At 60.8% G+C, this 12,500-nt stretch overlaps 2 non-coding genes across 2 annotated transcripts; both read right to left on the bottom strand.

Annotated features, from left to right (window-relative positions):
• Positions 1 to 883: 883 nt before the first annotated feature.
• Positions 884 to 1,036, bottom strand: LOC142792537 (5.8S ribosomal RNA). Its single transcript, XR_012891005.1, has one exon. It is a non-coding gene; the product is annotated as a 5.8S ribosomal RNA (ribosomal RNA).
• A 1,719-nt stretch (positions 1,037 to 2,755) lies between these two features.
• Positions 2,756 to 4,566, bottom strand: LOC142792532 (small subunit ribosomal RNA). Its single transcript, XR_012891000.1, has one exon. It is a non-coding gene; the product is annotated as a small subunit ribosomal RNA (ribosomal RNA).
• Between the last annotated feature and the right edge of the window lie 7,934 nt (positions 4,567 to 12,500).

Here is a 12,500-nt window from a genome sequence, read left to right as displayed (position 1 = left end):
GCGCGTGCGTCGTCCGAGCAGTTGCGTGATAAACGACCGTGTCGAAAGCCCAAACACCGCCGAGGCCAGTCGCCGCCGCCGCAAGGGCAGCCACGCAGCCTGGCGAGAGGCATCGTCTCGTGTAGCGTCGCCCCCGCCCCAACTGGAGTGGCCCAGTTTTTTGAACGGGACGGGAACTGCGAAGCACTTAGACCGACGGCGGACTACGACGAGAACGCCTTAAGCTTCGCCAACGTTTCGCCAACTCGTGCGGGAGACTTTTTCCGCTTCGCGGCAAGTCGTCGCGCCGTGCTCTCCGCATCAACCGCGTACGCAGCGAACCGCAAACGTCGGGCGCAGCCTCCTCACCTCCCTGCGCTTTGCGCGCGAACGTTCCCTGTTCGCGCGGCAAAGCCTGGAGGAGGCACGGCCCCGCAGCGTGTTCGAGCGCCCGGTCTACGGGACACCCTGCTTACTTCGAGGGCAACAAGCGCAACGCAAGGCTGCGATCTCGCGCACTTTGCGCACGGCTGGAGAAGCTTTGCTGGCCGGCTTTCGCTCCTCGTGTTTACCGTGCGTTAAAGTTGCGCGTCCGTGGCTCTCGCAGCTCTTGCGCGCCCGGTCGCAGAGAGGAGTACGCAACCTCGACCGCACTTTCCCTGCAGGCTTCCTTCCGACTCGAAGTCCTGCGGCGGTCTCAACGAGGTGCCACATCCTCAATGCAGTCGGTCGCCCCCGTTTCGGTTGGGCTCTGGCACGACGGTCGCCACCGTCTCGCCCTTGAGTGGCCGCTGTTGGCGCTCGCTGTGAGGTGTTCAGCGTGCTGTCCGTGTTGCCGACGCGGTCAAAACGAGTCGACGGCTCACGTTCCCTTGTGCGCCGAAGGCTCTCTTGATATGTGATCCGACCCTCAGACAGACGAAGCCAAGGGAAGACCCAAGGCCGCAATGTGCGTTCAAAGAATCAGTGCTCAGTGTGTCCTGCAATTCACACCAAGTCTCGCAGCTGGCTGCGTTCTTCATCGACCCGAGAACCGAGTGATCCACCGCTTAGAGTCGTGAAAAAGTGTTTGTTCAATTCCGTACAGTCAAAACCAAACGTTTCTGGCACTCGGCCAAACAGTGGCCAAGAAGGGCGCTTTTCAGCGCACGCTTGGACTCCAAAACTCTGCCGCGCCTTTTTCGGCTGCCGCAAATCGAGCAAACGGTGTGTTTCGGACGGCGTTTCGCTTCCGCTACTTGCGAGTGCTTTCGTGGTCCACCCCTCTATAAATACTCGGGAGGCGTCGAAGCCGGTTCTCCAAGCCGGACCCGTAGGTATCGTTGTGTGCTCGCTCTCATTGGCCCGCCTAACCAGAAAATGCCTGCGGTACACCCATTTGGATAAGAGTGCACGCAGATGCGGGCCTCGACGGCTACACATTTCCTCGGGCGGCCGCCTCCCGGCCTCCGTGGAGCGCGGGATGCACGGTCCCATCGACAAGCCTCTCCCGTTTTTACCGTGGCGTCGCGGTTCACCACGGCGGGCGGGTCGGTCTCCTCCGCATAAAAAGGGGGACCCCCGCTTTTTGTTCCACGAAATCGCACAAGCTTTTTTCGCATCCACGGTTTGCCACCGCACACCAAAATGCCGATCCGGCTGCCTACTTTAGCCAACAGGTGGAGCCAGGCGCGCCGTACTTGCGCGGCACTTCCCACGTCCACCGAAGTCGGTGCCAAGGACCACTTTCGGCGCCGGAGCCGCGTACGAGCCTACTCGAGGCGGAAGAACGAAGCCAGCAAGGGCCTGGCCGCAAGTGCGTTCAATTGTCGGGACGTCCAAGTCCCTCGTTCTTCCGTGCTTCCTCTTTCGGCAAGTCGTTGCGGCACCTTCCCAAAGCGCGCAGACCCGCTAATCGCGACGAGCGCGACGTGGCCGTGCCGCCTTTCCCTCGGCAGCAAGCAAAACGCCTGGCAACGTCGACGCTCCCCTAACCGCGATCTCGCACCGTGTTTCGTGTGGCGAATTCAAAAGCCGGCCGGCGCTGCTGCAACCATTACGGTCGGTACGCATACGCCGCGGAGGGCGGGACGGTCATCGGAGCGTGCGGTTCCTCCATCGAGTACTGCGCACCTCGGCCGTCACATCGCCGTGCCATGACCGGCCGCGCGTCAACGCGAACCGGTGCCAGCGAGATCCCTCGCCTGCAAGAACCGACCGGCAGCCTCCGTCACCCGAGGACGCGGAGGCGCTTGCCGCGGACGGCGGGACGGTATGCACTGGTGCACAGCGGACCCGTCACATCGCCAGTTCCTTGACCGACCGCCGACGCTTGTGCCGTTCCTCTCGTACTTGGCAGTCGCCGCGCGATTGTCGGGTCTCGTTCTTGCACGCTCGAACGGTCGGGAGGGCACTCGGCTGGCGTTTCGGGAACGCGCAGCCTCGCCTTCTACCGACGTAACCACGACTCGCCGTTCGCGCTCCGCCGCTCCTGTTTACAGTACTAGGCGGTCCCGCAGCGGTCGGGTCGCGCATTTCGAGCGCTTCGAGCCACGGTGCAGTGGCGGGTCGAAAGCCGACCTATGAGTGCGTTGCGCCGTTTGTACCCGCGTCCGCCACCTGGCCGACCGTCCAAGGTCGCGGTGTTGGCGTCCGCTGGGCGCAACAATTTGTCACGGGGTGCCGCTCCACATTCAGGCAGCCCCGTGGGGAAAAGCCGACCCCGCGTCCAAACGGGGTCAGCGGCAGAAAGTGTCGGGCGCAGACGCAGCTGAGGCGCTCACCCTTCACAATCCGTTAATGATCCTTCCGCAGGTTCACCTACGGAAACCTTGTTACGACTTTTACTTCCTCTAAATGATCAAGTTTGGTCATCTTTCCAACAGACCGGCGCAACCGAAAGGCCGCGCCGGACATCGGTCCGAAGACCTCACTAAATCATTCAATCGGTAGTAGCGACGGGCGGTGTGTACAAAGGGCAGGGACGTAATCAACGCGAGCTTATGACTCGCGCTTACTGGGAATTCCTCGTTCAAGGGGAACAATTGCAAGCCCCTATCCCAATCACGAAAGAAGTTCCACGGGTTACCCAGTCTTTTCAGACAGGGATAAAGACACGCTGCTTCCTTCAGTGTAGCGCGCGTGCGGCCCCGGACATCTAAGGGCATCACAGACCTGTTATTGCTCTGTTTCGTGCGGCTAGGAGCCGCTTGTCCCTCTAAGAAGGTTGTAAGGTGCTGGGAACCCCGCACCTATTTAATAGGCTAGAGTCTCGTTCGTTATCGGAATTAACCAGACAAATCGCTCCACCAACTAAGAACGGCCATGCACCACCATCCACCGAATCAAGAAAGAGCTCTCAATCTGTCAATCCTCCCAGTGTCCGGGCCGGGTAAGTTTTCCCGTGTTGAGTCAAATTAAGCCGCAGGCTCCACTCCTGGTGGTGCCCTTCCGTCAATTCCTTTAAGTTTCAGCTTTGCAACCATACTTCCCCCGGAACCCAAATACTTTGGTTTCCCGGAAGCTGCCCGCCGAGTCATTTGAGTAACTCAGGCGGATCGCTGGTTGGCATCGTTTATGGTCAGAACTAGGGCGGTATCTGATCGCCTTCGAACCTCTGACTTTCGTTCTTGATCAATGAAAACATTCTTGGCAAATGCTTTCGCAGTAGTTCGTCTTGCGACGGTCCAAGAATTTCACCTCTAGCGCCGCAATACGAATGCCCCCGTCCGTCCCTCTTAATCATTACCTCGTATTCCAAAAACCAACAGAACAGAAACGAGGTCTTGTTCTATTATTCCATGCAAGTTTATTCAGGCGACTCGCCTGCGTTGAGCACTCTAATTTTTTCAAAGTAAAAGCACCGGCCATCTCGAGGCACACAATGAAGTGCACCAAGAAAGAACCGGCATGATGTTCAGTCCGAGCCGTCGCATCGGGTAGATGCACTACTCGTCTGGAACTGAGATCCAACTACGAGCTTTTTAACCGCAGCAGCTTTAGTATACGCTATTGGAGCTGGAATTACCGCGGCTGCTGGCACCAGACTTGCCCTCCAATTGATCCTCGTTAAAGGATTTAGAGTGTACTCATTTCAATTACGGGGCCTCAAAAGAGTCCCGTATTGTTATTTTTCGTCACTACCTCCCCGTGCCGGGAGTGGGTAATTTGCGCGCCTGCTGCCTTCCTTGGATGTGGTAGCCGTTTGGCTCCCTCTCCGGAATCGAACCCTGATTCTCCGTTACCCGTAACAACCATGGTAAGCAAGTAACCTACCATCGAAAGTTGATAAGGCAGACACTTGAAAGAAACGTCGCCGGCTCGTGGCCATGCGATCAGCACAAAGTTATCCAGAGTCACCACACAATACGGGCCGAAACCCGATCGATCTTGGTCTAATAAAAGCACCCGTTACCCAAAGGGCTCCAGGCTCACTGCATGTATTAGCTCTAGAATTGCCACAGTTATCCAAGTAGGAAGAAACGATCTAAGGAACCATAACTGATTTAATGAGCCATTCGCGGTTTCGCCTTATTTCGGCATGTACTTAGACATGCATGGCTTAATCTTTGAGACAAGCATATGATTACTGGCAGGATCAACCAGGTAATCGTTCGACTGCGCGTCCGTCCTCGCCCTCGGCGGGCCGGACGCAGTCTGTGTGCGGCGGAGGCCACCTTCAGGCGCCCCAACACGCTTATTTTGCACTCCGAGATGACGGCGTTCGAGCTCGCTACGGCACAACCTTCCCGAAAGACGAGTGGGAGCCGTGCGGCAAGAAGCACGTTCATGCTCGCTCTTTTTCGTTGCATCGACTCGGTCGCGCCGTGCGGGTTGCCCAAGCCCGCTGCACTGTCGGTGGACCGGCCGGAACTAGCAACGGAGCCGAGACTGCAAAGCCGCCAGACGACGGGTCACGCCCGCGTCTTCGGCGCTTTCGCATCTGAATCGCCCGAGGACGACACGGAACACACCTCGATATCGTGGTAAAACGGCACCGTCCGACAACCAGCCCCTAACGCATCAAGCGGATGAGGCTGCAGACGACTGCCGTGGATTCCCCTGGAGCAGACCCGAGGACACGCTTGACGAGGCCGAAGCCCGCCGCATATCAGACACCCGGTCGCTTTCGCGTACGCCGCTCACGAGAACCCCCACATAATAGCAGCGATAAGTACCCAGACCTCCTTGGGCCCTAATACGAGCGTACTCGAGAAAATTTCACCGCGGGTGTGCCCCGAAACGTGTGGCATGTTGAGCGTGCCACAAGTCTACGTCGCTCTCAAACCCGCCGAGGTCGTAGAATTTGCGACCCTACTCACGAAATTCCCACCGAGGATACGGCCGCAAACGTACCGCACCTTGGGTAGGCCACGAGTTTGTGCAACACTACGCTGACGGCACAGCACCGAGGTCGTGCGCGCACGCACGGGAAAATTCCGCCGCGGTTTCTGCCGAAAACGTGAGGCACCACGACTCTCCGCAAGTTCGCGTCGACTGCGAAAGACCGAAGTCGTGAACGACGTGTCCGCTACTCGCCGCCGACACGCTGGACACCAAACGTACAACGACTCGACGGCGTCGTAGAGGCCCACGACGCGGTTTTTCCTTAACGACGTCTCGGCGTGGCACCGACAGGTTAGAACGGCCGACCAACGTTCCCTGTCCGCCGTTCGGCTCAGTCGAAGGGCTCGGCGACTTCGGCAACGCTGCGAAGCCGCACGGTGACGCACGCCATGTCCCCATTTTTTTTTTTCTTTCTGCGTCTGCCGGGGTGCCCCTATAATAGCAGCGATAAGCACCCAGACCGCCGTGGGTCGCTCGCCCCGGCTGACGTGGTTTTTCGTACTCCTGCGGCGGTCGCCGTCAAGCACGTCCAAATACGCTACTTTCGTGGGCGCATTCACGCTCTTTCGCTTCGCCGGAGTGCCAGCACTCACTCTGCCAAAAACGGCGAACATCCGAGCGGCGGTTCCCACTTTTGCGTCGGCGTCGCAAACCCCGCCCCGGCAGACGAGGTTTGCCGTACTCGTGCGACGGTGGCCGGCGGGCACGTCGAAAGACGCCGATATCGTGCGCGAATTGGCGCACCTTGGCTTCACCGGAGTGCCGCCACTGACTCCTCCAAAAACGGCGAAGATCCGAGCGGCGCTTCCCACTTTCGCATCGGCGTCCCGAACTCCGCCCCGGCTGACGCGGTTTACCGTACTCGTGCGACGGTCGCCGGCGAGCACGTGGAAAGACGCCGATATCGTGCCCGAATCGGCTCCGTTCGGCTTCGCCGGAGTGCCAGCACTGGCTCGGCGAAAGACGACGAACATCCGAGCGACGGTTCTCACTATTGCGTACGCGTCGCAAACCCCGCCCCGGCAGACGCACTTTGCCGTACTCGTGCGACGGTCGCCGGCGAGCACGTAGAAAGACGCCGATATCGTGCCGGAATCGGCCCCGTTTGGCTTCGCCGGAGTGCCAGCACTCACTCGGCCACAAACGGCGAACATCCGAGCGGCGGTTCCCACTTAGCCGTCGGCGTCCCGAACTCCGCCCCGGCAGACGCGGTTGCCGAGCTCGTGCGACTAGCGACCGCGAAGCCGTCTCGCGACGCCGCTTTCGTGCGCGGCTCCCACTGCGACCTGGGTCACCCGAGGTCGACGAGCAAAAAAGAATGTCGAAAAAAAATTTTTTTTTTTTTTTTTTGCGTCTGCCGGGGTGCCCCTATAATAGCAGCGATAAGCACCCAGACCGCCATGGGTCGCTCGCCCCGGCTGACGTGGTTTTTCGTTTTCCTGCGGTGGTCGTCGTCAAGCACGTCCAAACACGCCACTTTCGTGGGCGCATTCGCGCTCTTTCGCTTCGCCGGAGTGCCAGCACTCACTCTGCCAAAAACGGCGAACATCCGAGCGGCGGTTCCCACTTTTGCGTCGGCGTCGCAAACCCCGCCCCGGCAGACGAGGTTTGCCGTACTCGTGCGACGGTGGCCGGCGGGCACGTCGAAAGACGCCGATATCGTGCGCGAATTGGCGCACCTTGGCTTCACCGGAGTGCCGCCACTGACTCCTCCAAAAACGGCGAAGATCCGAGCGGCGCTTCCCACTTTCGCATCGGCGTCCCGAACTCCGCCCCGGCTGACGCGGTTTACCGTACTCGTGCGACGGTCGCCGGCGAGCACGTGGAAAGACGCCGATATCGTGCCCGAATCGGCTCCGTTCGGCTTCGCCGGATTGCCAGCACTGGCTCGGCGAAAGACGACGAACATCCGAGCGACGGTTCTCACTATTGCGTACGCGTCGCAAACCCCGCCCCGGCAGACGCACTTTGCCGTACTCGTGCGACGGTCGCCGGCGAGCACGTAGAAAGACGCCGATATCGTGCCGGAATCGGCCCCGTTTGGCTTCGCCGGAGTGCCAGCACTCACTCGGCCACAAACGGCGAACATCCGAGCGGCGGTTCCCACTTAGCCGTCGGCGTCCCGAACTCCGCCCCGGCAGACGCGGTTGCCGAGCTCGTGCGACTAGCGACCGCGAAGCCGTCTCGCGACGCCGCTTTCGTGCGCGGCTCCCACTGCGACCTGGGTCACCCGAGGTCGACGAGCAAAAAAGAATGTCGAAAAAAATTTTTTTTTTTTTTTTTGCGTCTGCCGGGGTGCCCCTATAATAGCAGCGATAAGCACCCAGACCGCCATGGGTCGCTCGCCCCGGCTGACGTGGTTTTTCGTTTTCCTGCGGTGGTCGTCGTCAAGCACGTCCAAACACGCCACTTTCGTGGGCGCATTCGCGCTCTTTCGCTTCGCCGGAGTGCCAGCACTCACTCTGCCAAAAACGGCGAACATCCTAGTGGCGGTTCCCACTTTTGCGTCGGCGTCGCCAACCCCGCCCCGGCATACGCGGTTTGCCGTACTCGTGCGGCGGTGGCCGGCGGGCACGTCGAAAGACACCGATATCGTGCGCGAGTCGATGCTTCTTGGTCTCGCAGGAGGGCCGCCACTCACTCCTGCAAAAACGGCGAAGATCCGAGCGGCGCTTCCCACTTTTTCGTCGGCGTCGCAAACCTCGCCCCGGCAGACGCGCTTTGCCGTACTCGTGCGACGGTCGCCGGCGAGCACGTCGAAATACGCCGATATCGTGCCCGAATCGGCCCCGTTTCGCTTCGCCGGAGTGCCAGCACTCGCTCGGCCAAAGACGACGAACATCCGAGCGACGGTTCCCACTATTGCGTACGCGTCGCGAACCCCGCCCCGGCAGACGCGGTTTGCCGTACTCGTGCGGCGGTGGCCGGCGGGCACGTCGAAAGACGCCGATATCGTGCACGAATTGGCGCTCCTTGGCTTCACCGGAGTGCCAGCACTCACTCGGCCAAAAACGGCGAACATCCGAGCAGCGGTACCCACTTAGCCGTCGGCATCCCGAACTCCGCGCCGGCTGACGCGGTTGCCGAGCTCGTGCGACTAGCGACCGCGAACGCGTCTCGCGACGCCGCTTTCGTGCGCGGCTCCCATTGCGACCTGGGTTACCCGAGCTCGACCAGCAAAAAAGAAGGTCGAAAATTTTTTTTTTTTTTCTGCGTCTGCCGGGGTGCCCCTATAATAGCAGCGATAAGCACCCAGACCGCCGTGTGTCGCTCGCCCCGGCTGACGTGGTTTTTCGTACTCCTGCAGCGGTCGCCGTCACGCACGTCCAAATACGCCACTTTCGTGGGCGCATTCGCGCTCTTTCGCGTCGCCGGAGTGCCAGCACTCACTCTGCCAAAAACGGCCAACATCCGAGCGGCGGTTCCCACTTTTGCGTCGGCGTCGTAAACCCCGCCCCGGCAGACGCGGTTTGCCCTACTCGTGCGACGGTCGCCGGCGAGCGCGTCGAAAGACGCCGATATCGTGCGCTAATTGGCGCTCCTTGGCTTCTCCGGAGTGCCGCCACTCACTCCTCCAAAAACGGCGAAGATCCGAGCGGCGTTCTCCACTTTCGCATCGGCGTCCCGAACTCCGCCCGGGCTGACGCGGTTTACCGTACTCGTGCGACGGTCGCCGGCGGGCACGTCGAAAGACGCCGATATCGTGCCGTAATCGGCCCCGTTTGGCTTCGCCCGTGTGCCAGCACTCACTCGGCCAAAAACGGCGAACATCCGAGCAGCGTTTCCCACTTTCGCATCGGCGTCCCGAAGCCCGCCCCGGCAGACGCGGTTTGCCCTACTCGAGCGACGGTCGCCGGCGATCACGTCGAAAGGCGCCGAATTCGTGCACGAATCGATGCTTCTTGGTCTCGCAGGAGGGCCGCCACTCACTCCTGCAAAAACGGCGAAGATCCGAGTTGCGCTTCCCACTTTTTCGTCGGCGTCCCGAACTACGCCCCGGCTGACGCGGTTTACCGTACTCGTGCGACGGTCGCCGGCGGGCACTTCAAAATACGCCGATTTCGTGGGCGCATTCACGCTGTTTCGCTTCCCCGGAGTGCCAACACTCACTCTGCCGAAAGCGGCGATCATCCGAGCGGCGGTTCCCACTTTTGCGTCGGCTTCGCAAACGGCGCCCCGGCAGACGCGCTCGTGCGACGTACTCGTGCGACGGTCGCCGGCGAGCACGTCGAAAGACGCCGATATCGTGCTCGAATCGACCCCGTTTCGCTTCGCCGGAGTGCTGCCAGTCACGGCGCAGAAAACGGCGAACAAGTGTTTTTTTTTTTTTTTTCCTAGAATTTGTGTTATAGAAGGCACATTTGATATCGGACGATAATTTTCAACTTTATCACGCGCACCGATTTTCGTGTAGAGGTTTGCAAGTTTATGGGAATTTCTCCACTTGGAATAATGCGATTTAGTAGTACTACGAGAACTTCATGGATGTACTCAAGGGTACGGGGCAAGTCAGTTACGTCAACACCTGCAGATTTTTTACACTTCAAACTGAAAATTGTTGGTTGTGAGTCCTCGTGTGATATTAAAGGCCGATTCGCTAACACATAGAACAAAGAAAGAAAGGAAGAAAAAACGCCCGCGCTCGCTCAAGAAACCTGGGTTCGCAACAAGTGGCAACAACAAGCAACCGAGCGAGTGCGCCAAAACCCGTGGCGGCCGAACAAACGCGAAGTCCCAACCGCGTCAGCCGGGGCGGCACGGGACAGGAAAAATCACTTCAGCCGGGGCGGCGGGGCACCGAATAAACCTCGTCACCTCGTCGCAGGATAAAAGAGGAAACAAAAAGTCTAAACAGCGTCTGCTGGAGCGAATGCGTAATAAAACAACAACAACAACAAAAAAAAAAAACACCCGCGCTCAAGAAGTCTGCAATCACCACAAAAGGCGACTGTGACCGAGCAGCGTCAGCCGGGGCCGTGCGGAAACGGAAAAACCGCGACTACCGGGGCGTCGAGGCACCGAAAAATCCACTTCAGCCGCGGCGAAAAAAAAAAACAAAAAGAAAGACGGAGGGGGGGGGGGGGAACCACGTCTGCCGGGGCGAAGGAAAAAAAAAAAACGCGTCTGCCGGGGCGAGCCCGGGTGCGGCACCACCGGGAAAACTGTGGCAAACAGACATGGCGATCGAGTGAGTGGGCCGCCAGCCAGGCTCAGCCAAAAAGTGCAAAGTCCGAACTGCGTCAGCCGGGGCGGCAAAAACCACGTCAGCCGGGGCGGCGCAAAAAACCGCGTCTGCCGGGGCGGCACGAAACCGCGTCAGCCGGGGCGGCGCGAAAACTGCGTCAGCCGGGCTGCGTCAGCCGGGGCGAAAGAAAAAAAAAAAAAAAACGCGTCTGCCGGGGCGAGCCCGGGTGCGGCACCACCGGGAAAACTGTGGCAAACAGACATGGCGATCGAGTGAGTGGGCCGCCAGCCAGGCACAGCCGAAAAGTGCAAAGTCCGAACCGTGTCAGCCGGGGCGGCAAAAACCGCGTCAGCCGGGGCGGCTCAAAAAACCGCGTCTGCCGGGGCGGCACGAAACCGCGTCAGCCGGGGCGGCGCGAAAACTGCGTCAGCCGGGGCGAGCCCGGGTGCGGGCACCACCGGGAAAACTGTGGCAAACAGACATGGCGATCGAGTGAGTGGGCCGCCAGCAGGCTCAGCCAAAAAGTGCCAAGTCCGAACTGCGTCAGCCGGGGCGGCAAAAAACCGCGTCAGCCGGGGCGGCGCAAAAAACCGCGTCTGCCGGGGCGGCGCGAAAACCGCGTCTGCCGGGGCGGCGCGAAAACTGCGTCAGCCGGGGCGAAAGAAAAAAAAAAACGCGTCTGCCGGGGCGAGCCCGGGTGCGGCACCACCGGGAAAACTGTGGCAAACAGACATGGCGATCGAGTGAGTGGGCCGCCAGCAAGGCTCAGCCAAAAAGTGCTAAGTCCGAACTGCGTCAGCTGGGGCGGCAAAAAACCGCGTCTGCCGGGGCGGCACGAAACCGCGTCAGCCGGGGCGGCGCTGAAAACCGCGTCTGCCGGGGCGGCACGAAACCGCGTCAGCCGGGGCGGCGCGAAAACTGCGTCAGCCGGGGCGAGCCCGGTGCGGCACACCGGGAAAACTGTGGCAAACAGACATGGCGATCGAGTGAGTGGGCCGCCAGCCAGGCACAGCCGAAAAGTGCTAAGTCCGAACTGCGTCAGCCGGGGCGGCAAAAACCGCGTCAGCCGGGGCGGCGCGAAAACCGCGTCTGCCGGGGCGGCACGAAACCGCGTCAGCCGGGGCGGCGCGAAAACTGCGTCAGCCGGGGCGAGCCCGGGTGCGGCACCACCGGGAAAACTGTGGCTAACAGACATGGCGATCGAGTGAGTGGGCCACCAGCCAGGCTCAGCCAAAAAGTGCTAAGTCCGAACTGCGTCAGCCGGGGCGGCAAAAACCGCGTCAGCCGGGGCGGCGCAAAAACCGCGTCTGCCGGGGCGGCACGAAACCGCGTCAGCCGGGGCGGCGCGAAAACTGCGTCAGCCGGGGCGAAAGAAAAAAAAAAAACGCGTCTGCCGGGGCGAGCCCGGTGCGGCACCACCGGGAAAACTGTGGCAAACAGACATGGCGATCGAGTGAGTGGGCCGCCAGCCAGGCACAGCCGAAAAGTGCCAAGTCCGAACTGCGTCAGCCGGGGCGGCAAAAAACCGCGTCAGCCGGGGCGGCGCAAAAAACCGCGTCTGCCGGGGCGGCACGAAACCGCGTCAGCCGGGCGGCGCGAAAACTGCGTCAGCCGGGGCGAGCCCGGGTGCGGCACCACCGGGAAAACTGTGGCAAACAGACATGGCGATCGAGTGAGTGGGCCGCCAGCCAGGCTCAGCCAAAAAGTGCCAAGTCCGAACTGCGTCAGCCGGGGCGGCGCAAAAAACCGCGTCTGCCGGGGCGGCGCGAAAACCGCGTCTGCCGGGGCGGCGCGAAAACTGCGTCAGCCGGGCGAAAGAAAAAAAAAACGCGTCTGCCGGGGCGAGCCGGGTGCGGCACACCGGGAAAACTGTGGCAAACAGACATGGCGATCGAGTGAGTGGGCCGCCAGCAAGGCTCAGCCAAAAAGTGCCAAGTCCGAACTGCGTCAGCCGGGGCGGCAAATAAACCGACGTCTGCCGGGGCGGCACGAAACCGCGTCAGCCGGGGCG

The sequence above is a fragment of the Rhipicephalus microplus genome, unplaced genomic scaffold, assembly GCF_043290135.1.
Source record: "Rhipicephalus microplus isolate Deutch F79 unplaced genomic scaffold, USDA_Rmic scaffold_224, whole genome shotgun sequence".
In the NCBI taxonomy this organism is placed as follows: domain Eukaryota; kingdom Metazoa; phylum Arthropoda; class Arachnida; order Ixodida; family Ixodidae; genus Rhipicephalus; species Rhipicephalus microplus.
This window is presented reverse-complemented; position numbering and strand designations above follow the sequence as displayed.